This window comes from Chiloscyllium punctatum, chromosome 26 (genome assembly GCF_047496795.1).
Source record: "Chiloscyllium punctatum isolate Juve2018m chromosome 26, sChiPun1.3, whole genome shotgun sequence".
Taxonomy (NCBI): Eukaryota; Metazoa; Chordata; class Chondrichthyes; order Orectolobiformes; family Hemiscylliidae; genus Chiloscyllium; species Chiloscyllium punctatum.
This window is the reverse complement of record NC_092764.1, coordinates 34,300,927-34,327,468: the sequence shown is the minus strand read 5'-3', so window position 1 is coordinate 34,327,468 and position 26,542 is coordinate 34,300,927. Positions and strand designations below refer to the sequence as shown.

Sequence of the window (26,542 nt, the reverse complement as noted above, 5' to 3'; positions counted from 1 at the left end):
GAGCCCTGGCTAACAGATAAGAATAGAAGTGTCAGAGATGCTATTCACTCTGGGCGCTATCTCTAACAAGACTGTTCCAGAGTCAAGGGATTGGTGATGGGATATCGGCCTCTGTGGAGTTACTTCAGATGTGATTCTCTTGATAGTGTGTTTGAAGTTTACGCTATATGATTTGGGAGATCAAGGGGAAACAGGAGTTCGATCCGATCAAGGCTGATGTGGAGCAACTCCTTCGGCTAATTTTAACATGATAGTGCACAGATATACATGCAGATTAGCAACTGCTTGCATTTATAAACCATCTTTAATGTAGTAAAAAGCTCTGTGGAATGTAATCGAACAAACATCACAGGAGGTATGAGGACAAGTGAATAAAAGCTTTTCCAAAGAAATTAAGGGCCATATTCAAAATGGAAAGAGATGCAAAGCTATTTAGGGAGAGAACTTCAAAGCTTATGACTCTGGTGAAGGCACAGCCACCAATGATGGAGAATTGATATTGGAAATTGATATTGATACTGTAAGGGCATGAGGCCAAAGTTGAAAGAATTTAAGTTCTGAGAGGTTGTAGCACATGAGAGGTTACATAGGTTGTGAACCATATGGCTAAAACTCCCTGAATTGTTGTTTATGGAGTGATAGGTGATATACCTGAATGTGTAAAAGCATCCAAAAGAAGGACTGAATAACTTTTTTTCTTTTTTTAAATAGAATCTGACTGATTTTCATTCTATGAAAACCAAAATAGTGAAGACAATTTTCATGAAAATTATGCTTTACTATTGAAGCAAAAGGTGAGGAATAATATTTTCACACCTATTTGTTGAAAATTTGGAGATGGGTGGATTATTTTAAAACAACAAAACAGTGAAGCCTAACTGGTATTATGAAGTGTTGGTGCTTCAATGAGTGTACCTTGCATACGTGGTCCAGCATCAGTATAATTGTCCTAAACCTTTTAAGCATATTTTGCATGTTTTAATGGATGATTCGTTATATTTTACAATTAGATAACAACTTAAGATCAGACATATATCCACTATGAAAGTCATGCCATTGCAGTTAGTAGTTTGTGATTTTCTGAAGCATGCAACAAAAGTTCTATAAGAAGGCCAGTAATTCTTGTGATTCAAACAGTCTTCCATGTCAAAGGAATGATGAATGTTACAGGATAGTGGAAAATGTAATACTTCTGAGGGGTCATGTCTCATATTTACAATCAACTGAAAGACTCAGTTAAATTTATAGACATCTCAACATAAAGTTATTAAGTGAGATTTATTGCTGACAACGATGAGAGTGCTTAATAACATAATAATCATATTGTGAGAAGAGGTTTAAAATGATACATTTTTCATTGCACTTAATTTAGGTCTCCCTAAGGAAACAGAAACTAAAGAGGCATGACATGATTTTCATTTAATCTTTGGTCTGTTTACTGACAGTGATGAGTCCGTACAGTAAACTAATACTTCATGGCTGTATGCTGTTATTTTTCCAGATGGTTTAAGAAGTCTTCATGACTATTCAATGGCTTCTTTGTGCAGTTTGATTTTTTTTATGATCTGATAAATTAGATTTAAACATGCAACCTAACAATGGAATAGTGGTTGACAATGATCCTATGCAAATATAATAACCAATAAAAATGTTTTTGCATTAGTCAATTTCATATAGGGAGTATGTTATAAATCAAAATTCATTGACTGCCAGACCATTTAAGTTTGATCATGACAGCTTCAAAGTGGCTATGATAAAACACACACATGAAGATCACATCAAACAGGTTTTATTTTGATTAATACTGCATATTTTTGGTCAACATCTGCTGTAGTTTGACCAGATGTTGTAACATTATTTATCAAGACTAAATATCAGTGAATGTTATCTTTAGACTTTCTCAAATATAGTGATTAAAATTGCATAACTAAATATTGGGAAAACATACATCGTTGACTTTAATGTCCACCACAAATTTCATACCCAAACTGCTGACTCCACCTCTCCCTTTGGCAACTATCTGAGACTGTACCAGGCTGGACTTAACTTTGAGATTATGTTTAAATTCAAGGTGAGCATAAATATGCATCTCTACTAAAATTGCCTATTTCCAAATATGCAACCTTGCAGATGTGACTTATTTCAGTGCATCTGGTGTTAAATTCCTCCTCTTAAGTTTTTGTTACCGCTTAACTTGAATATTCCATTGAACTCCTGGTGGACCTCTCACTTTTAAACTTATGGTCATTCAAAATGTTGATACCCATGTCTGACTCACACTGAGTTCTAATTACTCGTTAGCCCAATGCTTACTGACCTCATGGTTCTCAGCTAAGCAATGCATTAAATTTCTCATCTCTGTTTTCCAATCACTCCCTAGTCTCTCTGCTATCCATGACTGGAAATTATTTAAGCCCCCATAACCCTCTAATTATCTGCACTTCTCTAATTCCAACTCTTAGAGAATCCAGGATTCTAATCACTCCATCATTATCAGCTTCTACTAAGTCTCTGAGCTCTGGTATGCCCTACCTAGTCCTCTCTGACTCTCTGCCATTTTTCTCCATTAATATGTTCTTTAAAACCTGTCTCTTTGGCCAAAATTTTGGTATCTACCCTAAATGCATTGTTAAGCAATCATTAACTAGAGATGCTAGAATTTCCTGACAACTGATGTCAGTCCAACTGGCATGCAGTTCCACATTTTCCCTATCCCTCCTTTCTTAGACGGTGTCAAATTCACTAATTTTCAATCAGACAGGACCATTTTCGATTTTGGAAAATCAGAGCCAGAGTATCCACTATTTCTACAGCTATGTCTTTTAGAATCCTACAATGCAGGCCATTTGTTTTATTTTAGTCCCGAAAGTCTCTCCAATTTTATTTCTTCTTTGGTAATATGAATTATCTTGGATTACCCATACTTTTTAGCTCTTTGGTTACCTTCTACTTCTGGAATGTCATTTGTGCCTTCCACTGTGAAGACAGGCGCAAAATATTTTAATAATGTCTCTACTGTTTCCTCATTACCATGATAATTTCTCGTGTCTCTGCGTCAACGGGACCAATACTTATTTTACCTGATCTTCGCCTTTTTATATTATTGTAAAAGCTTTTACAATCTTTCTATAATGATGGATAGCTTCCTCTCATCTTCCATGTTTCTCTTTTTATCTATTTTTTGATGGCCCTTTTCTGGTTAAAAACACTCTCAAAGCTCACACATATCACTTTTCTGTAACACATTATAAGCCTCTTTGAATCCACATAACCTTATCTTGTTTAATAAGCTACATTTGGATCTTTCTTGCTGAGTTTTGCTTTTCTGTTGAGTGTATTTTTGTTCAACATTTTAATTATTTTGCAAATGTTTTGCAAATATTTGCAGTATGTTGGAACTTATGAAGTTGTTTGCCATTTTCACAAATAGAAGCATCTGTGAAATTTCAGTAAAAATTACTAGATGATTGTTTGGGACTTGGTTATTTTTTATGTGAATATATTGCAACCAATGGTTACCCTTTTGCACAATGGTTACACTATACAGAATGTTTGGTTAATTTATTGTCATCTGGATTGGTGGGACTGCACTGAGCTGGTTCTATTTCTGTCTCTTCAGTAATAACCAGAAAATTTCCTGCAATGGCTTCTTTTCCCACATCTGTACTCTTATCTTTGTAACTTCCTAAATAGCCACTTTGCGCTGCAGTGATTTTAATAAAAATTTTTTTGTTTCATTTGGATACCCTTCCAAAATTCGTGCACTTCATAAGAATTTACAAATGTAAGGACTCCTTTGATCATGAGTTTGCTGATATTTTACCTAATAAGGTATGTACAATTGAGATTATAATCAGATTGCTCCATTGCTGCACAGTTTCGTTCTTGTGTTTGGACAGATAAATTGGTTTAGATAAAAAGTAAAATGCAAAAACTTTTAGCTCATTCAGTAAACTCTTTTCAGAGTGGGCTAATGAGCCAAAATCAATTTAACCACACATTTGCTTTAAAAGAAACATTTTATTTTCCAGTACTTTTGTTCTGGACATCTTTATGAAGTATATATCTTATCATTTGTCATTACTAATAGAGCTCCAAAAAAAATTCAAAAATAAAGGCACTCTGGTACATTGGTAGTGAAGAGTCGAAAAGTGTTGTGCTGGAAAAGTACAGCAGGACAGGCAGCATGCGAGGAGCAGGAAAGTGGACATTTTGGGCATAAGATCTTCATCAGGAATGTTGGGGGGGTTGTGGCGAGGAGGGTTAGAGAGATAAATAGGAGGATGGGGTGGGGCTGGGGAAAGGTAGCTAGGCAGGTGATAGGTAAATGCAGGTGGAGGGTGATGGTGATAGACTGGAGGGGAGGATGGAGCGGAGAGATAGGAAGGAAGATGAAAAGGTAGGACAGTTCAAGAGGACAGTGCCAAGTTGGAAGGTTGGAACTGGGATGAGGTGGGCGTGGGGACGGGGTTGGTGGTGGGGTGGGGGGGGGGGGGGGGGGAGGTGGTAGGTGGGAGTAGGAGGGAATGAGGACTCTGATGAAATCAACATTGATGCCACATGGTTGGAGGATCTTAAGGTGGAAGATGAGGCGTTCTTCCTCCAGGCGTCAGGTAGCTAGGATTTGGTGGTGAACGAGGCCCAGGACTTGTATGTCCTTGGCGGAATGGGAGGGGAAGTTGAAGTGGTTGGACACAGGGCAATGGGGTTGTTTGGTGCATGTGTCCCAGAAATGTTCCCTGAAACGTTTGCGAGTTGGCATCCTATCTCCCTAATGTAGAGAAAACCACATCAAGAGCAATGGACACAGTAGATGAGGTGTCTGGATGTGCAGGAAAATCTCTGCCAGATGTGGAATGATTCTTTGGGCACCTTCCCTTGCCGCCACAAGAGGTATAAAATCTGTGCCCACACCACCTCCCTCACCTTTGTCCAAGGCCCCAAAGGGGTGGCACGGTGGCACAGTGGTTAGCACTGTTGCCTCACAGTGCCAGGGACCCAGGTTTGATTCCAGCCTCAGTTAACTCCATCTGTGTGGAGTTTGCACATTCTCCCTGTGTCTGCGTGGGTTTCCTCCAGGTGTTTCAGTTTCCTCCCACAATGCAAAGATGTGCAGGTCAGGTGATTTGCCATGCTAAATTGCCCATAGTGTTAAGTGTGTTAGTCAGAAGCAACTGGGTCTGGGTTGGTTTCTCTTCGGAGGGTTGGTGTGGACTTGTTGGGCCGAAGGGCCTGTTTCCACATTGTAGGTAACCTAATCTAATCTAATCATCCAAACACCTCATCTACTATGCCTGTTGCTTTTGATGTGCTCTCCTCTACACTGGGGAGACAGGACATCAACTCGCGGAATGTTTCAGGGAACATCTCTGGAACACACATCAAACAATGCATGAATCACCTATGGCTGACCACTTCAACTCCCACTCCCATTCCACCAAGAGCATGCAAGTCATGGGCCTCCTCTACCACCAAATCCAAGCTACTTGAAGGACAAATCTTCCACCTTGGGACCATCAAATCCCACAGCATCAGCGTCAATTTCATCAGTTTCCTCATCTCCCCTCCCCCACCTCATTCCCAGATACAACCTTCGAACTCAGCACCACCCTCTTGAACTGTCCGACCTGTCCATCGTCCTTCCCATCGATCTGCTCCACCCTCCCCTCTGACTTATCACCACACTCCCCCACCTGCATCTACCTACCATCTTCCAGCTACCTTCCCCCCAGCTCCACCCCCACACTTCTATTTATGTCTCAGCCACCTTTCCTTCCCACTCCATTGCCTCCCAACATTCCTGCTGAAGGGCTCATGCCCGAAATGTGGATTCTCCTGCTCCTCAGATGCTGCTTGACCTGCTGGGCTTTTCCAGTGCCACATTTTTCAACTCTGATCTCCAGCATCTGCAATTCTCACTTTCTCACAGTGCTAGTAGTTCTCCTATAGTAGTGAATCTCACTTAATAGTAAATCGCTTAATAGAAATAACAGGGCCTATGGGAAAAGTGGAGTTGGGGGCAGACCAACAAAAAATATCACTCACAATCACCAAAAAATTATCCAAAAGTCTAATACAAAGTATAGCACAACCTGAATGAAAGTTGAAATCATATTTGTTAATGAAACAAAAGTAAATTTAGCACAGTACATGTAGAAAATGTAAGAAACCTGCTCTCTGCACAGTACCTGTTACAAAAAGCTGCTGTTGGCAGCTGACATCAGTGCCTGTGTAGGAACAACGTGGAGAGTTCTGTGTATGCATCTGTGCATGTGCAAAATGGTGTGGAGATTTTGGTGCGGACATCGGTGCATGCGCAAAACAAAGGGCGTGAACTGATCCCCACTAGAATCACACTATTGCGAATGGAGTTAAGCATTCTTGAAAATACCATTCCCTAACTCTTCATCAATGTTATAGGCAAATCGCGCTGCCGAAACACGTTATCCCAGAACTACCTGTGTGCATTATTTGAGTAAACTTTTGGTTAAACATGATAAACGAGCACTACTATAACTTTTATAATGGTGCTTATAATGCGTGAATGTATTTCACTATATAATATATTTATTTAGAGTTCTGTTAATTCCTTTGTTGAATTACTTCAAAAAATATAAATTGAACATATTTTCTTACTCTGGGTGTTAGGATCAAGAATTTTAGTACTGTGACTATCTTATCACACTGTAGTTCATGTTGTGCTGCATTTTACTTGAATATAGTTAAAAATCACACAACACCAGGTTGTAGTCCAACAGGTTTATTTGGAAGCACTAGCTTTTGAAGCACTACTTCCTCACCACCTTTTGAAGAAGAACCTGTTAGACTATAACCTGATGTTGTGTGATTTTTAACTTTGGTGCTGGAAAAGCGCAGCAGGCCAAGTAGCATCCGAGAAGCAGGAGAATCGACGTTTTGGACATAAGCCCTTCTTCATTCCTGAAGAAGGGCTTATGCCCGAAACGTCGATTCTCCTGCTCCTCGGATACTGCCTGGCCTGCTGCGCTTTTCCAGCACCACACTTTTCAACTCTGGTCTCCAGCATCTGCAGTCCTCACTTTCTCCTAGTTGATTTTTAACTTTGTCTACCCCAGTCCAACATTGGCCCCTCCAAATCATTACTTGACTATGTATGAATCATTTTCTTCTGACAGTCTTGCTAAATTTTAGGAACTATGCACTTGGGGTAATGATGTGATCTTGGCATGCAGAACATCCGGAATTGTGACTGCCATAACTTTAGGAGTTGGATTGTCCAAAAGTAGCAGTTCTTAAAGATTACCCCTAAAGTGGCTTGCGATGTGTGTGGGAAGAGGGGAGGTTAATGATTGAATGCAGACACATTAAGAGAATTGCACTATTCATTGGCATTGGTGTAGAAGTCTGACTTTAAAAATGTTGGCTAACGTCCAATATGGAGCAAGCAGAGTGCAGACAAAGAGAGTAAATACTGTTTCACCTACAACTCAAACTTGGCAGCAGATGAGCAACAAATTTGCTATCCTGTGTTTGGTTGCCAAGGTAAATGTGGAAACGTGTGGCTTGATTTTATGATCTTAAATACACTTTAACGCACCACTCTAAATTTAGTGTTCCAGAAAGAGCGTGCAGGACAGTTTGCGTTATGGCCTATTTTCTCAATGAACTGTCATTGAGTCATTTTCAGCACCCAGGAAAATGTGGCATGCAACAAGTATGTATATATATAAAGCGGCAAGGTGCTGGATGTTCATACAATCAAATATGGTTGTTCGGTCACACAGGTAACACAGAACCTTTCTCAAGTTCCATTATATTCCTTTTAAATCGATAAGTGATTGACTGATCCAATTCCACACAGGCAGAAGGTGTCTGTTAATTAGTATCAAGAATAAGTATTGAGTAAAATGGAGGCATGATTATGAAGGCACAACTGCAGGTAAAATAGAGGAAACACAACCGAAAAACCAGAGGGTCACCTGAAGTGCCCCTTCAGCTGCTAAACCCAGTAATTACAATGGCAATAACAGTCTTTTGGGTAGAACTTGTTATTCATCTTTATTATTTAATGGATGACTCTGATAGGAATTTGCAAAATTATGAGAAGCATAGCTATAATGGATAGAAAGAATGTTGTTCCTAGATTAGAAATAACAATTACTAGGGGACATAGGTTAAAGGTAGGTTAAAGGTAAAAGGGGTTATGTTTAAAACAGATGTGACTTGCAGGTTTTTTACACAGAGGATGGCAAGAGTCTGGTATACATTGCTAGAGGAGGTGGTGGAGGTAGATACAATAGCAATGTTTAAGAGATATCTTGACAGATGGATAGGGAATTGGGAGATACAGACCATGTAGAGCCAAAGGTTTTTTGGTTTAGAAAGGCATCATGTGTTGATGCAGGCAAAGTGGCTGAAGGGCCTGTTGCTGTGCTGAATCATGATGGATCTTTTTGGAGAGAGACTGTGAAAAAGCCACAACTGCATTTTTATTAAGCACCATGACTGCATTGAAAAACCAGCCTACTACAGGTCCTTTCGCAGCAAAGCAGATGTTATTAATAGCTTAAATGTAGCTAATGATGGGCTGGATCATCAACAGTGGTGCATCAGGTCAGCTACCCAATGTGTTCTTGTGGTTGACCAATTTCATTTAAGATGGGTGAACAAGGAAGTTGTTACCTACCCAACAGCAGCAGAAAAACACGTCAGTACCAGTTTACTGGCCATTTGGAGATGCTGCTGGTATATTAACAGCAGCGAACAGGGCTTCATTATGCATAATGACTCATGGCAGCATCCTGGCAGCAGGATAAGCAGAGGCCAGAGAAGACTCCTTTACTCACAATCTTCCCAGACCATCACCAGCTTTCCCCAAACCAACTCTCTACCTGACCCTTTTCTGCCACCTGCCAGCAGCTGCAGCCACAAACCATCCTTGGGAGGGAGTTTGCATTGATGACCTGACAACTGTGGCCACAAAAAACTTCAAATATTTCCCACATTTTCAAATAAGCTTCCAAGCTGAGGCACCCCATGTTCTCCTGCCTTCAGTAACAGTACAGACTTGTCTGAGGATAACTACCGGAGGGAGAATTCTGCTGGTCCTCCCATTGATTGAACCAGGTGCATATTCCTCCTGTTGTGCTTAACTAGATGCTACTTCCATAGGCATCCTCTTCATTAGCCATCTCTTAAAAAAGTCGACAGACAAATAACCAAGCATTACCAGCAGGTCAGAAACCCTATTCCAACCCAGCTACTGAAAATGTTGAAAGCTCAGAAGATTCCACCTGTTGGTTCAAGTGTAGCTGAATCATTTTGACTAGTTCTGTCCAGATTGTCGATTTAAATCTGCAGCAGTAAGTCTTGCTTGCCTTCACCGTATTGATGAATAAGAGTCAAGCAGCTGTACTGCAGAAAGTCAGCAACCTCAGAGCTGCCTGAAAGTCTGCTCTCATACAAATCACCAGGCTTTGAAAAGGATTTCCCCAGGGCAGGGAATTACAGGAGCTGGCACAGATGTTGTCTCTAAATGTAACCTCACATCCATAAAAACTTCCTCCTCCCACACCAAACCACTTAGAAGGAGAAACTATCTGGTAGGGAAAGATGCAGTTTTAAAAAATGAAACAAATTAAGCAAAATACACAACACACTATATCACACATTTTATGATTCATAAACTTCAATTTCATTAACATTATAAAAGATCAAAACATTATTAGATCAGATTCCCTACAGTGTGGAAACAGGCCCTTCAGCCCAACAAGTCCACACCAACCCTCTAAAGAGTAACCCACCTCCAACTAATGCTTCTAATAACAATGGACAATTTAGTATGGCCAATTCACCTGACCTGTACATCTTTGGAATGTGGGAGGAAACCGGAGCACCCAGAGGAAACCCACGCAGAATGTGCAAACTCCACACAGACAGTCGCCCGAGGCTGGAATCAAACCTGGGACCCTGATGCTGTGAGGCAGCAGTGTTAACCACTGAGCCACCATGCCGCCTCTTATATTGAGATGACACAAAATATGATGGTTTGCATAAATACCTTTACATCCTTGATTGTTAATACTAGGCAGTGGATAACAGCAGAATGGTTCTGTTTGGCAGACTAATGAATGTGATGACTTTCTACAGTTGTACCATCTTCACATTCATAAGGCAGAAGTACTTACAATGTGAGATCCAATTGGATATGTGCTACCAATAGTTCCACACACATTAGAGTCAAGAAAGTTGGCTTTTCCATGTCTGCATGTTTCCAGTTGGAAAACAAATGAAGTGATTAGTTCTGGCAAACAAAACAACCTTTAAAAAAGCATCCATGCAAATATAATTATGCTGTACAAGTACAGAGATTTAGAAAAATATTGTTTTAATATATGTAAAGATGCAGAAAGTTTAAGGTTAGTTGTCATGTTTTATTTGTATCATGGAAATGATTTCTGGATCTGTTTATTCTTGATTTGTTCATTGGGTGTGGATGCCATTGGCTGGGTTAGCTTTTCTTGGACAGAGCCTTGCAGTCTTTGGAGTAGAGAAACAGTGCTGGTCACTGTGGTGTAGGAGTCAGCAGAAGTCCTGGAGCCATACCCATTCTTTTATACATATACCACAAAAAATATCACAAAACAAACTTAGGAAGCTAAGTGCACAAATTCTGCCCAGCAGGAGTGGTGTCACTCAAATCAGGGAGGGGATTAAATCAAAATGGAGTTAGAGAGGGGAGAGGATGCATTTCATCACCCATAGCACCCATCTTTATCTAAAAGCTTGAGCTCCATCGTCTGCTACCTGAACCCATTAATGGCTACTCTAGATAAGCTGCAGAGCTGGGCTAAGAGGTGGCAAATGGAGTTTAATGCGGACAAGTGTGAGGCGATTCACTTTGTTCAGAGTAACCGGATTACAAAGTACTGGGCAAATGGTAAGATCATTGGTAGTGTAGATGAGCAGAGAGTTCTCAGTGTCCACGTACAGAGATCCTTGAAAGTTGCCACCCAGGTTGACAGGGTTGTTAAGAAGGCTTACAATGTTTTAGCTTTTATTAATAGAGGGAACGAGTTCTGGAACCATGAGGCTATGTTACAGCTGTACAAAACTCTGGTGTGGCCGCACTTGGAGTATTGTGTACAGTTCTGGTCACCGCATTATAAGAAGGATGTGGAAGCTTTGGAAAGGGTGCAGAGGAGATTTACTAGGATGTTGCCTGGTATGGAGGGAAGGTTTTACGAGGAAAGGCTGAGGGACTTGAGGCTGTTTTCGTTAGAGAGAAGAAGGTTGAGAGGTGACTTAATAGAGACATATAAGATAATCAGGGGGTTAGATAGGGTGGACAGGGAGAGCCTCTTTCCAAGTATGGTGACGGCGAGCACGAGGGGGCACAGCTTTAAATTGAGGGATGATAGATATAGGACAGATGTCAGAGGTAGTTTCTTTACTCAGAGAGTAGTCAGGGTATGGAATGCTTTGCCTGCAATGGTAGTAGATTTGGCAACTTTAAGTACATTTAAGTCGTCATTGGACAAGCATATGGATGTACATGGAATAGTGTAGGTTAGAATGGGCTTCAGATTTGTATGACAGGTCGGTGCAACATCGAGGGCCGAAGGGCCTGTACTGCGCTGTAATGTGCTATGTTCTATGTAGCCAGGCCCATGAGCAAGCCTCCAGAGAGGTTCTCTGGCCTGTCTACCCCATCCATACCGATCAGGAGCATGGGGCTGAATTACAACTAAAAGAACAATAACAAGGTTTCAAAATAACTAGGAAGGGAGTGCAATTGCCCATAACCAGTGTATATGTTGTCCACTAAGTGCACAGTGCTACAGAATAAACAGTTGGACTGGGAGTACATGACCAGTTGACAACTGCTGTTTGCTCCACCCAGACTGAAGCAGAACGACTCCACATAGAGAGCTCTCTCCTGGGGCAGGAATTTGGTTTTACTTATGTAAACTCATAACAAATTAACTAATTAGAAGAACTAAACAGTTCACGATTTGGAGATGCCTGTGTTGGACTGGAGTGTACAAAGTTAAAAATCACACAACACCAAGTTATCGTCCAATAGGTTTAATTGGAAGCACACTAGCTTTCGAGCGCTGCTCCTTCATCAGGTGATAGAGGACGACACAATTCTAAGGCACAGAATTTATAGCAAAACTTTACACTGTGATGTAACTGAAATTATACATTGAAAAATACCTTGATTGTCTGTTGAGTCTTTCATCCGTTTGAATACCATGATAGTTTCACTTCTTTCATGTGTAAATTACAAAACCCTTTTTTAAAAAAGTTGCATTCTGAGATTAGCTGTAACAATAAGTGTTAGCTAGACAATATGTTGAAGGTGTTAGCCCCCTGTGTTCTCTATCTACACCATGATGTTTAGATTGATTCTTATCTTAAAAGTGAGATAACAGAGTTTTACGTGAATTCTTGCAGTTTTTGAGCAAAGTACAATGTAACTCTGCAAGTACAAATTCACCCCACAAAATATATGTGTGCATGTGAGTCTTTGTCTGTTTGTGTGTGTGTGTGTCTGTCTGTCTGTCTGGGTTGGGGGGGCTGTGAGTGTGAGAGAGCATATATGTGTGTGTAGTGAGTGTAGAGTGTCTTAAGTCTGTGAGGGGGTGCATGTGTGACGGCCATTGCACTATACACACACACAGACACTCCTACACACACACACACACACAGAGACACACACACATACTCACACAGACACTCCTATACACACACACATACACACGGACACACATGTACACAGACACGCACACACCCTTACAGATACACACACTCCCACAGTCACACAGGCATCCTCTCAGAGACTTAGACCACTCTACACTCACGCACACACATATACAATCTCTCTCACAGACACTCACAACCCCCCACCCCAGACATGCACACACACTCCCACACTCACACATGCACCCCCTCACAGACTTAAGACATTCTACACTCACTACACACACATATACACTCTCTCTCACACTCTCAACCTCCAATCCAGACAGACAGACACAAACAGACAAAGACTCACATGCACACATATATTTTGTGGGGTGAATTTGTACTTGCAGAGTTACATTGCACTTTGCTCAAAAACTGCATGAATTCATGTAAAACTCTGTTATCTCACTTTTCAGATTAGAATCAATCTAAACATCATGGCATAGACAGAGAACACAGGGGGCTAACACCTTCAACATATTGTCTAGCTAACACTCATTGTTACAGCTAACCTGAGAATGCAACTTTTAAAAAAAGTTAAAAATCACACAACACCAGGTTATAGTCCAACAGGTTTAATTGGAAGCACACTAGCTTTCGGAGCGATGCTCCTTCATCAGGTGGTAGTGGAGGGCTCGATCGTAACACACAGAATTTATAGCAAAAATTTACAGTGTGATGTAACTGAAATTATACATTGAAAAATTGATTGTCTGTTAAGCCTTTCATCTGTTAGAATACAGTGATAGTTTCACTTCTTTCATGTGTAACTCACAAAACCCTTTTTTTAAAAAGTTGCATTCTGAGATTAGCTGTAACAATGGTGATAGCTAGACAATATGTTGAAGGTGTTAGCCCCCTGTGTTCTCTGTCTATGCCATGATGTTTAGATTGATTCTAATCTAAAAAGTGAGATAACAGAGTTTTACATAAATTCATGCAGTTTTTGAGCTCAGAGTTTTACATGAATGCATGCAGTTTTTGAGCAAAGTACAATGGAACTTGAAGGAGTGTCGCTCCGAAAGCGAGTGTGCTTCCAATTAAACCTGTTGGACTATAACCTGGTGTTGTGTGATTTTTAACTTTGTACACCCCAGTCCAACACCGGCATCTCCAAATCATGTTTAAAAAAAAAGGGTTTGTAATTTACATGTGAAAGAAGTGAAACTATCATGGTATTCAAACAGATGAAAGACTCAACAGACAATCAAGGTATTTTTCAATGTATAATTTCAGTTACATCACACTGTAAATTTTTGCGATAAATTCTGTGCTTATCCCCTGATGAAGGAGCAGCACTCCGAAAGCTAGTGTGCTTCCAATTAAACCTGTTGGACTATAACCTGGTGTTATGTGATTTTTAAATTTAAACAGTTCATAATTGACAAGCACTGACCACCACAGACAGTGCAACAACAGCAATAAAAGCAGTAGGCAGGAAAGAACACGGAATGAGTTAAATCAAAATGGTGTGCAGGGAGAGGTATTAGAGTCCAGACATAAGACATAGGAGCAGAAATTAGGCCATTCAGTCCATCAAGTCTGCTCTGCCATTCAATCATGGCTGATAAGTTTCTCAACCTCATTTTCCCAGTTTCTCCCTTGATTCCCTTGATATAGACAATAGACAATAGGTGCAGGAGTAGACCATTCTGCCCTTCGAGCCTGCACCACCATTCAATATGATCATGGCTGATCATCCTTAATCAGTATCCTGTTCTTGCCTTATCTCCATAACCCTTGATTCCACTATCCTTGAGAGCTCTATCCAACTCTTTCTTAAATTAATCCAGAGACTGGGAATCCACTGCCCTCTGGGGCAGAGCATTCCACACAGCCACCACTCTCTGGGTGAAGAAGCTTCTCCTCATCTCTGTCCTAAATGGTCTACTCCGTATTTTTAAGCTGTGTCCTCTGGTTCGGGACTCACCCATCAGCGGAAACATGTTTCCTGCCTCCAGAGTGTCCAATCCTTTAATAATCTTATACGTCTCAATCAGATCCCCTCTCAGTCTTCTAAACTCAAGGGTATACAAGCCCAGTCGCTCCAGTCTTTCAGCGTAAGGTAGTCCTGCCATTCCAGGAATTGACCTCGTGAACCTAGGCTGTACTCCCTCAATAGCCAGAATGTCTCCTCAAATTTGGAGACCAGAACTGCACACAATGCTCACCAGGGCCCTGTACAGCTGCAGAAGAAGCTCTTTGCTTCTATACTCAATTCCTCTTGTTATGAAGGCCAGCATGCTATTAGCCTTCTTCACTACCTGCTGTACCTGCATGCTTACCTTCATTGACTGGTGTACAAGCACACCCAGATCTCTTTGTACTGCCCCTTTACCTAAATTGATTCCATTTGGATAGTAATCTGCCTTCCTGTTCTTGCCACCAAAGTGAATAACCATACATTTATCCACATTAAAATGCATCTGCCATGCATCTGACCACTCACCTAACTTGTCCAGGTCACCCTGTAATCTCCTAACATTCTCCTCACATTTCACCCTGCCACCCAGCTTAGTATCATCAGCACATTTGCTAATGTTATTACTAATACCATCTTCTATATCATTAACATATATTGTAAAAGCTGTAGTCCCAATACTGATCCCTGCAGTACCCCACTGGTCACTGCCTGCCATTCCGAAATGGAGCCGTTTATCACTACTCTTTGTTTCCTGTCAGCCAACCAACTTTCAATCCAAGTTAGTACTTTGCCCCCAATACCATTCACCTTAATTGTGCTCACTAACCTCCTATGTGGGACTTTATCAAAAGCTTTCTGCAAGTCCAGGTACACTACATCAGCTGGATCTCCCTCATCCATCTTCAGTTCGTCCTCAAAAAATTCCAGAAGATTAGTCAAGCATGATTTCCCCTTCATAAATCCATGCTGACTCTGACCTATCCTGTTGCTACTACCCAGATGTGTCGTAATTTCATCCTTTATAATAGACTCCAGCATCTTTCCCACCACTGAGGTCAGACTAACTGGTCTATAATTTCCTGCTTTCTCTCTCCCACCTTTCTTAAGAAGTGGTACAACATTAGCCACCCTCCAATCTGCAGGAAATGATCCTGAATCTATCGAACTCTGGAAAATAATCACCAACGCATCCACGATTTCTCGAGTCACCTCCTTCAGTACCCTGGGATGTAGACCATCAGGCCCTGGGGACTTATCAACCTTCAGACCTAACAGTCTCTCCAACACCAATTCCTGGCAAATATAAATTCCCTTAAGTTCAGGTCCTTCAGCCACTGTTACCTCAGGGAGATTGCTTGTGTCTTCCCCAGTGAACACAGATCTGAAGTACCAATTCAATTCTTCTGCCATTTCTTTGTTCCCTGTAATATATTCCCCTGTTTCTGTCTTCAAGGGTCCAATTTTAGTCTTAACCATTTTTTTGCCTTTCACATACCTAAAAGAGCTTTTACTATCCTCCTTTATATTTTTGGCCAGCTTACCTTCGTACTTCATTTTTTCTCTGCGAATTTCCTTCTTAGTAATCCTCTGTTGTTCTTTAAAAGCTTCCCAGTCCTCCGTTTTCCCACTTATCTTTGCTATGTTATACTTTTTTTCTTTTAACTTTATATGTTTCTTAACTTACCTCATCAGCCATGGCCACCCATGCCTCCTCCTAGGATCTTTCTTCCTTTTTGGAATAAACTGATCCTGCATCTTCTGCAATATACACAGAAGTATCTGCCATTGTTCCTCCACTGTCATCCCTGCTAAGGTATTGCACCATTGAACTTTGGCCAGCTGCTCCCTCATAGCTCCATAGTTCCCTTTATTCAACAGAAACATTGTCACTTCCGATTGTAACCTCTCCCTCTCAAATTACAGATTGAAGCTTATTGTATTATGGTCACTACTTCCCAATGGCTCCTTCACTTCGAGGTCGCTGATCAATTCTGGTTTGTTGCACAATACCTGATCCAGAATTGCCTTCTCCCTGGTAGGCTCCATCACCAGCTGTTCTAAGAATCCATCTCAGAGGCATTACACAAAGTCTCTTTATTGAGGTCCAATACCATCCTGATTCTCCCAGTCTACATGCATGTTGAAATCCCCCATAACAACTGTAGTAACATCTTTGCAACAGGCCATTTTCAGCTCCTGATTCAACTTACATCCGACATCCAGACTACTGTTTGGGGACCTATAGATAACTCCCAAGAGGGTCTTTTTACCCTTAGAATTTCTCAGCTCTATCCATACTGACTCTACATCCCCTGATTCTAGGTCCCCCTGCGCAAGGGACTGAATATCATCCCTTACCAACATGGCCACCCCACCCCCCTGCCCATCAGTCTTAAATATCTAAATTACCTGGCCTCAACAGCCTACTGTGGCAATGAGTTCCATAGTTTTGCCACTCTCTGGCTGAAGAAGTTTCTCCTTATCTCTATTCTAAAAGGTCTTCCCTTTACTCTAAGGCTATGTCTTCAAGTCCCCTGTGGTGCCCACCCTTCTCTGGAGGCTGTTAGTGGACAACAAATGCTCCCTTTTCAAGGACACCTGGGCACAAATATAATCACTGAAGAGGAGCAGGCAGTCACAAATTTCAATCCCCTCCATAGACCGCTGCCTGGACCTATTAATGGCTACATTGGTCAGGGCTCAGGAGCAGGTCCGTGAACTGTTGCCTGCAATGCCTTCACCTTAGATTCCTGATGGGAAGTGGGAGAACCCGAAGATAGAGAGCTCCTGGAGCAAGAATTCAGGTCTTATATTTTCCCTTTTCTTTTGTTTTCTTTATCTACTTTTTATTGTATAAATACCTCTCACTTTTGATAAAATAAACACAATAGGTACAGCCAGTACTTGAGAAAACCTCAGTCCCTGTAAAAGCAAGAATAAATAAAAGGAATTAAAATTAATTTCAGCACTCATTTAGCAAGGTGGTGACTGTGCTATTTAGGCATTACTGGCACAACACAAGGTAGAAGCTTAATTAGACTACTTTGTGTGAATATAATAAGTCTTGCGAACAGCAGATGCACCGGCTAGAAGCCATTTTGGGGAACATTGTAATGTAGAGTAAACATAGTATTCTAATGACCTCAAGTCAAAAGGCCTGTAATTGGTATCCAAAGTATAATGGTAGTACAACAATAATGGCCTCTTTATATGCCTTTCCAACTTTTCTGTGAATGAATGGCTGTGAATTATAATGTACTTATTCGATGCATATTTCTGTATGAACATCTCCATTTCTACATGTTTATGCAACACGTTTATTCATGAAGTAACTAACAAATTCAGCTGGATGTAGTGGATGTTCTTGTAGTGATGTCAGATAACTTTTTTCAGTGTAATTAAGATAAAGCAAGTTGGTCAGCCACGAAAATTATTAAGAACTAAATTTGTCCAACACTAAATATAATGTGCTATAGGATTTTCAGAGCATGCAGCTAGTTAAAAGTGAGAAGTTAAATTATCAAGATTTAAGGGTGAAATGTAAGGAGCAGAATGAGATCTGTTCATTCTGTGTATCCTAAAACGTGTAAAATGCTAAACACTCAACTGATCACAGTGATCTTAAACCAAAATATCATTAATTCTAATTATTTATATAAATGCATTTGTAGAGACTTTGTCCATATTGACCAGTTCTTAAGTACTAGCCCATGAAATTTGGGAGTTTGCCAAATGCAGACCAGCAACAACACTTATTTACTTCAATTATTCTGGGCATATCATAAAAATATCTTCTGTAAGTAAAGGAAAATGTTGAACTATCTAGTGTCCTGTATCAACAATTATTCATTTATGTCCGATCTGTTTTTTTTTTCATCGTCATAAGTTCAGTTGAGGCTTAGTTGGCTTCTGTTTACATGTCTGGTATTGAAAGGGACAGTGTATCACTTATTCCATAGTGGGATTGCTACTCCACAAAACCAGAGGTATGGACGAAAGCAGGCTACAAATGAATTTCTAAACACTTTGACTGTTCAACCTAAATCATGAATATATTCATTGTAGAAAAAAAACCCAAAAGACATGATCACCACCTCAAAAATGAACGAGTAAAAATGTCAATGTTTGGAGATCATGTCAGGGATTGAAGCCCAAACAAACAATGAAACTAGTTTAACCATTCTGGAACTGGGATTCAATTTTATTGCAAAGTAACATTTAAACTTCATACCTGTCTGGTAATTATAGTTTTAAAATTATTTTTATTGTCAATTATTAGATTCTAATGTGAAATGCAACTACAATTTATAAACAAAACATCAGTTAAATTGGCTGCAGAATTCTACATCATGAAATATGTATTACAGTCATTAAATGTCCATTCAGGGGTTTGCTTGTTGGAAAAAGGCAGTAATTATTAGATGCATTGAGTTTAGATATTCACTCTATGCTCTTATCATATTCACATCTTGGCTTGAATTTACACAAAACTGGAACCATTCTACAACATAGCCAAAATGGTGCCAGAGCCTCGATTGCAACAGTTCAATCCCTGCACTTGACATCCATCATTTGCACCAAGGTAGAGGAATAAGGGCAAGTCACACTCTGGACAACTGTAGTTCATAGAGGAATATGCACATTTAGAAGTGCCTTCAAACAGTTAAAATTGTATTGGAATGTCCAAGACACTACAGGATTTTATACATTTGAGAGAAAGATCTAAATATGCTGGAATTATTTTGTGATAGGGAGCATTTTTGGAGAGAGGTGTTGCAAGATGGCAGCAGAGTAGGGTGCTCATGGCATGGTGTCCTCCCCGACTGGTGCACTGGTCTCCTGGTGTGGCATAGCAGCCTCCTGGCCTGGCGCACTGCCTCCCAGTGTGGCGGCCTCCCATCCTCCCACATCAGCATCTTGGTGTGGCAAAACGACCGCCCGGCATGGCAAACTTCCAGCCTCCCGGCATGACCTGTCTCTGACGTGGTCTGGAGCCACAGCCTGAGGCTGACTGGAAGCTTGGTGCCATCATAATCTATTGTACTGAAATTTTATTTTGGCAGTGCTGGACATTTTATTTCTCTATTGTCTAAAATTGTGTAACTAAAGAAACTGTGCCTATGCATTTTTGCCTGTAAGATGCACGTATAAACTTTTCACAATAATCATGGAGTATATGTGACAATAAAGATTATGCTATTCTAAGTGGTAAGGTTTCCTATTGTAAGGCATAAGGTGCCCTTCAGGAGAGGTAAGATAACCTTTATGAGAAACCTATGATGTACTTTGGGATAGTACAAGTACCTTTTTGTGGCAGATAAAAGTAGGTTAAGAATCTGTGTAAAAATTAGACACTGTCAATTAAACTGTCAAGCTGTCAAGCCTTTTAAGTTTTTTTTGAAAAAATATAACAACATGCTATGGCTATTTGCAATTTTACTAGCAGTCTGTTGACACAAGCTAGGGTGTTTAATTGTAGAACTAATGCTGCAAAACTGATTTTGCAACGTATGATTATCACAGAGGGAACTCCAAAGATGCATTAAAACAATCCAGCTTTCATTACATCACTATAGACAAGATTCTGCATTTTGCTGAACTTTTCAAAGGCTTATGGAGTATGAACATAACCTCAAACACAGATATTCTTCAGATGTTTTCCTATGGTTTCAGTCAGGTGCAAAGAAAAAGCTAGATTCAGTTGACAGGTAACTCATGCCAGTCTAGAACTTCCTTAAGGTATAGAAGAAACTAAGGGACGAATTCAAACTTAACTCATTCTCCTTTGTATGCATTGGCATTTTTACATCACTCAAATCGTGACTTTTATACCAACTAGCTGAATGTTCGTTCATACTCAAAAATAGTAGCCGTATGCATGCTGTCATTATTCAGATGCTCCAGGCTGCATTTTCATTCCTGAATCAAGTGGAAGATTGGAAAAATACCAAATTTCCCAAAGTGTCCAGAGTTTGAACCTTTTTTCTGGGTTGGGGTGGGGGGGGAGGGGGGTGAGGCGAGGTGTTGGTGATAACTGGAGTCTGGTTTGCCACCCCAGAAAATATTTGCAAACAGCCAATGTGACGATGCAGTGGCCGGGTTAAAAGACTCACCTCAGTGCTCTCTGTCCCAATATATTTTTTAAAACCCTTCTAGCCTTTATCACACATCTTCTATGCTGCATCCATGCCAACTCATGCCCTCAAATGTCAACCTGTGCCCCTCTATCCACATACAGCTCTTAATACCCCTTTACCAACTTAGTACTAACTCATGTTAACACATGCTGCTCCATTTACTACCTCTGCAATTTAGCCCCAAGCCAACAACCACATGTATAGACCTCAGGAGCTAAGGTGAGATGAAATAAAGTTTTAAAATGTCTTTGTAAATTTCAATATTAAAACAAAACTTCATGAAAACTCATTCATTGCATTTAAATTCCTTCAATTACTAAGTCTCTTATAGAAAGTAAACTTCCACGAATTATTTAATCCCTAATGAAAAAATACATTTGTATTCATAAGCCCCTAAGTGTCTTGAACATTCCAGTAGCAGAATTTCAACTGTTTGAAGGCACTTTTAAACATGGACATTCCTCTATGAACCATAGATGTCCAGAGGGTGACTTGCCCTTATCCTCCACCTTGGTGCAAATGATGGATGTCAAGTGCAGGACTGAATTGCTGAAGTTGAGGCTCTGGCACCATTTTGGCTATGATGCACCTGACTAAAAACAAAGGAAAGTATCTAAAGAATATCTGTGTTTGATGATATATTCATACTCCATAAACCTTTGAAAAATTCAGCCAAGTGCAGAGCCCTGTCAATAGTGATGTAATGAATGCTGGATTGTTTTAATGCATCATTGAATTAAATTCTCAAAGGGTTAGGAATTTATGACTGTTGTGTACTATTAAATAGTCTTCCATGCAAATTTATTGTTAGATTCAGTTAGAGGATTATTTCAAAATGAATTTACCATTAAACTTCATAAGTTTAAAGTTCCCAAACTATCCACGTGGATTATCTTTTTCCTCTTTACACAGTCTTGCATATGTCTGAGAGATGATTATGAGCTCATACACTTACATATTGTGAGCTTGGTTGATTAAAACATATGGAAAATATGTTCATATCTAGATATGTTGAATTCAAAAGTTTTGGTAGAAATGGTTGGCAAATTTTATGGGAGCATGAGAATTGAAGTTTTGTTTGATTAAGTGACAATGAATGCTTAAATTACTGGGCTAACAATGTGTTGGATTTTGATTTGCTGATTTGAATGCAGAGTGTGTATAACAATGCATAGATCTCTGCCTCTGCTAGGTAATGAGTTAAGGGCATTGGTGGGAGCACCTGCAATCTCAGAAAAATCAAAGAACTCTGCCTCTGTATAGAAAGTTTTCAGAAAGTCCCGGATCACTGAGCTCTTAAGTTGTGCTTGGCATCATAATGGGTCCATGGTTTGTTTGGTGCCGAGGAGAAATCATGTGAGATAACTTCCTTGAGGTAATCTCTCATAGCAGAACATAGGAGTCAAATCAGTCATAGTATCATTCTTATGAGCATAAGTGATTTTGTAACTGAACTCTCAAATTCAACAATTCTCATCGATTGTCTCTTTCTTATTTTCTTAAGATTAATGCCTGAATTTTCATGTATATGATGAGGGTCACTGGCTTATGCAAAGTAGCACCTATCATCTTCTACAGAGGACCGGGGGAGGTGTGTGATCGGGGAGATTTTATTTTATATAATCATAGCTGGGTGTGAAAAAGGCAGTGACCATCAAACAAAACTAGTTTTATTAGGAATGTTAAAACATGACACATAGTCTTTAGCTCTGTGAGGAAAAGTATAAAGCTACTGAAGTTATTTGGAGAGATAGAGTATAATTTATCTCTTAGGTCAGGTATTCCCTTGAGCAAAGTAAGGTACCCTTAGGGTAGGGTCAGATACCTTTTGGAATTACCCAAAGTAGATGTATATGCATGAAAAATGGTTAAACTTCATTGTGGGACTATCAGAGTGTCAATGCATTTAAATCCCATTACAACTTCCAAGGTCTTTAAATCTCCTGCCTTTTCAATGTTTGTTTTTTGAACAGTGGTCAGCTCAAACAAAATAGTGCCTGTCATTTCACCTCAATCTATCGTTATCACTGTAGGGTACCTGTCAGTTCACAGTTTGGCAGTTCCAGTTGCTTACAGATTTTGACACAGGACTATGAATGTGAATACTTATTTTTATCAAGACCTAAGTACTTGAATGACATATTTATAATCATAAAGGATAAACTAGTTGAAAGGATTTAAATATTTTGAATGTGTTTTTATTCTTGGAAAGTCTGACTGCAATAGATACTTAGAATTTGATGCCTGAAGTATTTTTATTGCAGGTTTGTCTTCAGCCAAATGTAATATGCACCAACATCCTTGGAAAAGAAGGAAGAGTTGGCAGTGAAGAATGTTCAGAAGTATGTTATTTTTCCCACAACTCCATCTCACCAACTCTGATTTTGATGGCAATAGAAACTGCTGATTTTTAAAATCCACTCAAGAAGCGCAGCAGCTAGGGGTGAGTGGGGTGGGGTTAGGGAGGGCAAGGAGGTATGCTTCAGGCATGTCATATAAGTTGCACTGGAAACATAATATCATGAACTTTATATATAAATCAAGAGTAGCGATAAGAATGAACTATATTTTATGTTCAAATTATTGAATGAATTGTGACATTTATTTCTTTAAAAAAAAGTTACTGGGTGTATTTTGTAGGCCTTATGAATAAAAGTAGATTTAAACATGGCATTCCAAGTGAATTGGATAATTACCTGAAATGAAAAACTTTGCAGATTTACAGGGAAAGGGCAAGGTGTGGGGTGAGCCAAGTAACACAATGTTGGCATGAACGTAATGGGCCAAATTGCCTCCTTTGTGCTGTAACCATTCTATGACTTTTGTAGAACAAATAACGGACTTGTCTGAATCTAGTTGTAATAGTTGTAATCTTTACAGTGTCCTGTAGGTGTCCCCATTTGCATTTGAAAACATTACTACTTTTTGGAACTGGAGTTGCTTCAGAAAATTCAATTAAGTTGTACTATATGTGAATTCAGTTTATATTTTCCGACTTCTTGCTGATCCTCTTACTTAGCCACCTTTTCAAAACAAAGAAATATGAAGGCATTCCCTGCCAAAGGCAAGAGTAATTCTGCTTCATGACCAAGTCTGCTTGATCTCAGTTTCATTTTTCTCTTCCATTCTTCTTTGTGTTTTTTAATGCTTTTTCAGATGAACCATTTGAGATTAAAAATAGATGCTGTGGTCACTATAAAAATTAAGCTACTTTTCAGTATAATACTAGTCACAACTGGAATACGGGGAAGAAAAATTTAAAAATACTCAAAACCTTTAATACTTTAAAAACTTTAAGCAGATGAAATACTGTTTCACTTCCTGCCAAACGCCCCGAGTTTTTTTTTAAAGTTGTTTATACATACATTTATCTTTGTCCAAAATTCTTATTACTTCAATAAGCCAAGTTGTTTTATTTGATAAAAACACTGGTTAAGATCTTCTGAGGGATGCGAATTATCATCAAATTGTTGTTCCTTCTGAATGTTCCGTGCTTCAACTGTGCTCTGCATGTATTGCTGGGTCTTACCCTTACTTTGACAGAAAAGTGGAACAATGTGTCTGTTGGGAAACTTGTCATGATGTTGTAGAGTTAAAAATCAGGCAGGATGGTGCTCAGTATTTATGGGACTGCTTACTATAAAATGGATATAATGGTCCATGATGAATATTAGTGAATGTGTGAGATGACAAATGAGTGGATGGCTAGGGGGGTGCATTAACTGCTGTAATAGGTGTGCCCCAGTGAGTTTTCCCATTTTATTGCGCATTGTTATGTATGCATTCTGTGCCTGTAACAAACCCTGCACATGCTGTTGTGTACTCATCAGCAACAAAAATACTTGCCACTGTTGAGATTTTTTTTTGATTTCCACTGCCAGCATCATGTTTAAAGCTCAGCTGTGCAAGGTCAAACACTGCCAACCAGACTGCCCTTCATTATACAAGTAGTGGGAGAGAAATGGAAAAGAAAAGTTTCTAAGGGCATATAGGTAGCATGACTGACACTTCATTGCAAATAGAAGCTCACATTTGCAAATGTATTACTATTTTACGTCCATCCTCTGTCTGATCACCACTCATTGTAACTGCAGCTACAAGAATCTAGATGCATGATACCATGTTTGAGGGAGTGCTATTCTTTTTCTCATGCCCAACAACTTCTCACTGTTCAATGTGGGAGAATTATATACTGGAAGCCTTCAAGTGGTTGAAAACACTAACTTTTATTGAACAACAACAAAAGTAATCAAGTTCCATTTACTTCTGGGAACAAACAGGAACCACTTGCCTTTCAAGAAAAAACACAATTACAGTTAGTAAATGATTATCATACCCAGCTCACAGCTAATGGAACTAGGTGTCAATTAAGTTCTGTCTGGCTTGTTGCACTCAACTCTGTAGTATTCTATCATGCAGAAGATGATGTTCAATATTCTCAGCTTCCTCTGTGGAAGAGTGTTGCCATTTGCCCAGCTCTCCAGAGTTCATTCTGATGCATGAGACGGCACTTGTCTGCATGTGCAAAGTAGTCTGGCAGCAGCTTTAGAATGAAATCTTATCAATGTGATCTAAAGTACAGCATTCAAGAGGTGAAATATATTCTAAGTGAATCAAAAGTGTGCCAGGGGAGAAAGTGAGGACTTCAGATGCAGTCGAAAGTGTGGTGCAGCAAAAGCAGAGCCAGTCAGGCAGCATCCGAAGAGCAGGAGATTCCATGTTTCGGGCATAAGCCCTTCATCAGGAATGAGGCTTCTGGGCTGGAGGCCTGAGAGATAAATGGGAGGGGGGGTGGGGTTGGAGGAAAGGTAGCTGAGAATGTGATAGGTAGGTGAAGGTGAGCAAGAAGGTGATAGGTTGGAGAAGAGGGCGGAGCGGAAAGATGGGATAGAATGGACAGATCAAGAGTGCAGTGCCGAGTTGGAGGCTTGGGACTGGGATAATGTTGGGGGAGGGGAGATGAAGAAACTGGTGAAATCCACACTTATCCCGTGTGGTTGCAGGGTCGCAAGGCAGAATATGAGACATTCTTTCTTCAAGCGTTGGGTGATTAGGGTTTGGTGATCGCGGAGGCCCAGGACCTGCAAGGTGCAGATACAGTAGATGACATTGGTGGAGGTGCAGGTAAATTTCTGTCGGGGTGGAAAGATCATTTGGAGCCTTGAATGGAGCTGAGGAGGGAGGTGAAGTCCGTCCAAGGCCCTAAAGGATCCTTCCACATCCGACAGAAATTTACCTGCACTTCCACCATTGTCATCTAGTATCCGTTGCACCTGATGTGGTCTCCTCTACATTGGGGAGACAGGACGCCAACTTGCGGATCGTTCCACAGAACATCTCTGGTACACCCACATCAACTAACCCCACTACCCCGTGGCTGAACACTTCAACTCCCCCTCCCACTCCGCCAAGGATATGCAGGTCTTGGGCCTCCACCATCGCCAAACCCTAACCACCTGATGCCTAGAGGAAGAACTTCTCATATTCCGCCTTGGGACCCTGCAACCACAAGGGATCAATGTGGATTTCACTAGTTTCCTCATATCTCCTCGCCCACATTATCCCCGTCACAAGCCTCCAACGCGGCACCGCCCTCTTGACCTGCCCATCACCTTTCCCACCTATCCGTTCCACCCTCCTCTCTGACCTATCGCCTTCTCCCCCACATTCATCTACTTATCACATTCTCAGCTACTTTCCCCTGGCCCCACCCCCACCCCTCCCATTTATCTCTCAGGCACCTGGCCAATAA

At 40.3% G+C, this 26,542-nt stretch overlaps 1 protein-coding gene across 5 annotated transcripts in view; it reads left to right on the top strand.

Moving 5' to 3' along the window:
• znf469 (zinc finger protein 469) overlaps positions 1-26,542 on the top strand; it is a 345,185-nt gene that overhangs the window by 300,634 nt on the left and 18,009 nt on the right. For 3 of the 5 annotated variants that reach the window (XM_072596113.1, XM_072596115.1, XM_072596114.1), the window contains one exon: positions 23,055-23,233. The exons of 1 other annotated variant lie outside the window; for it this stretch is intronic. The gene's annotated coding sequence lies outside the window, so the exon portion shown is untranslated. The remainder of the gene's footprint in view (positions 1-23,054; positions 23,234-26,542) is intronic. One more of the 5 variants, XM_072596116.1, reaches the window with a different exon arrangement.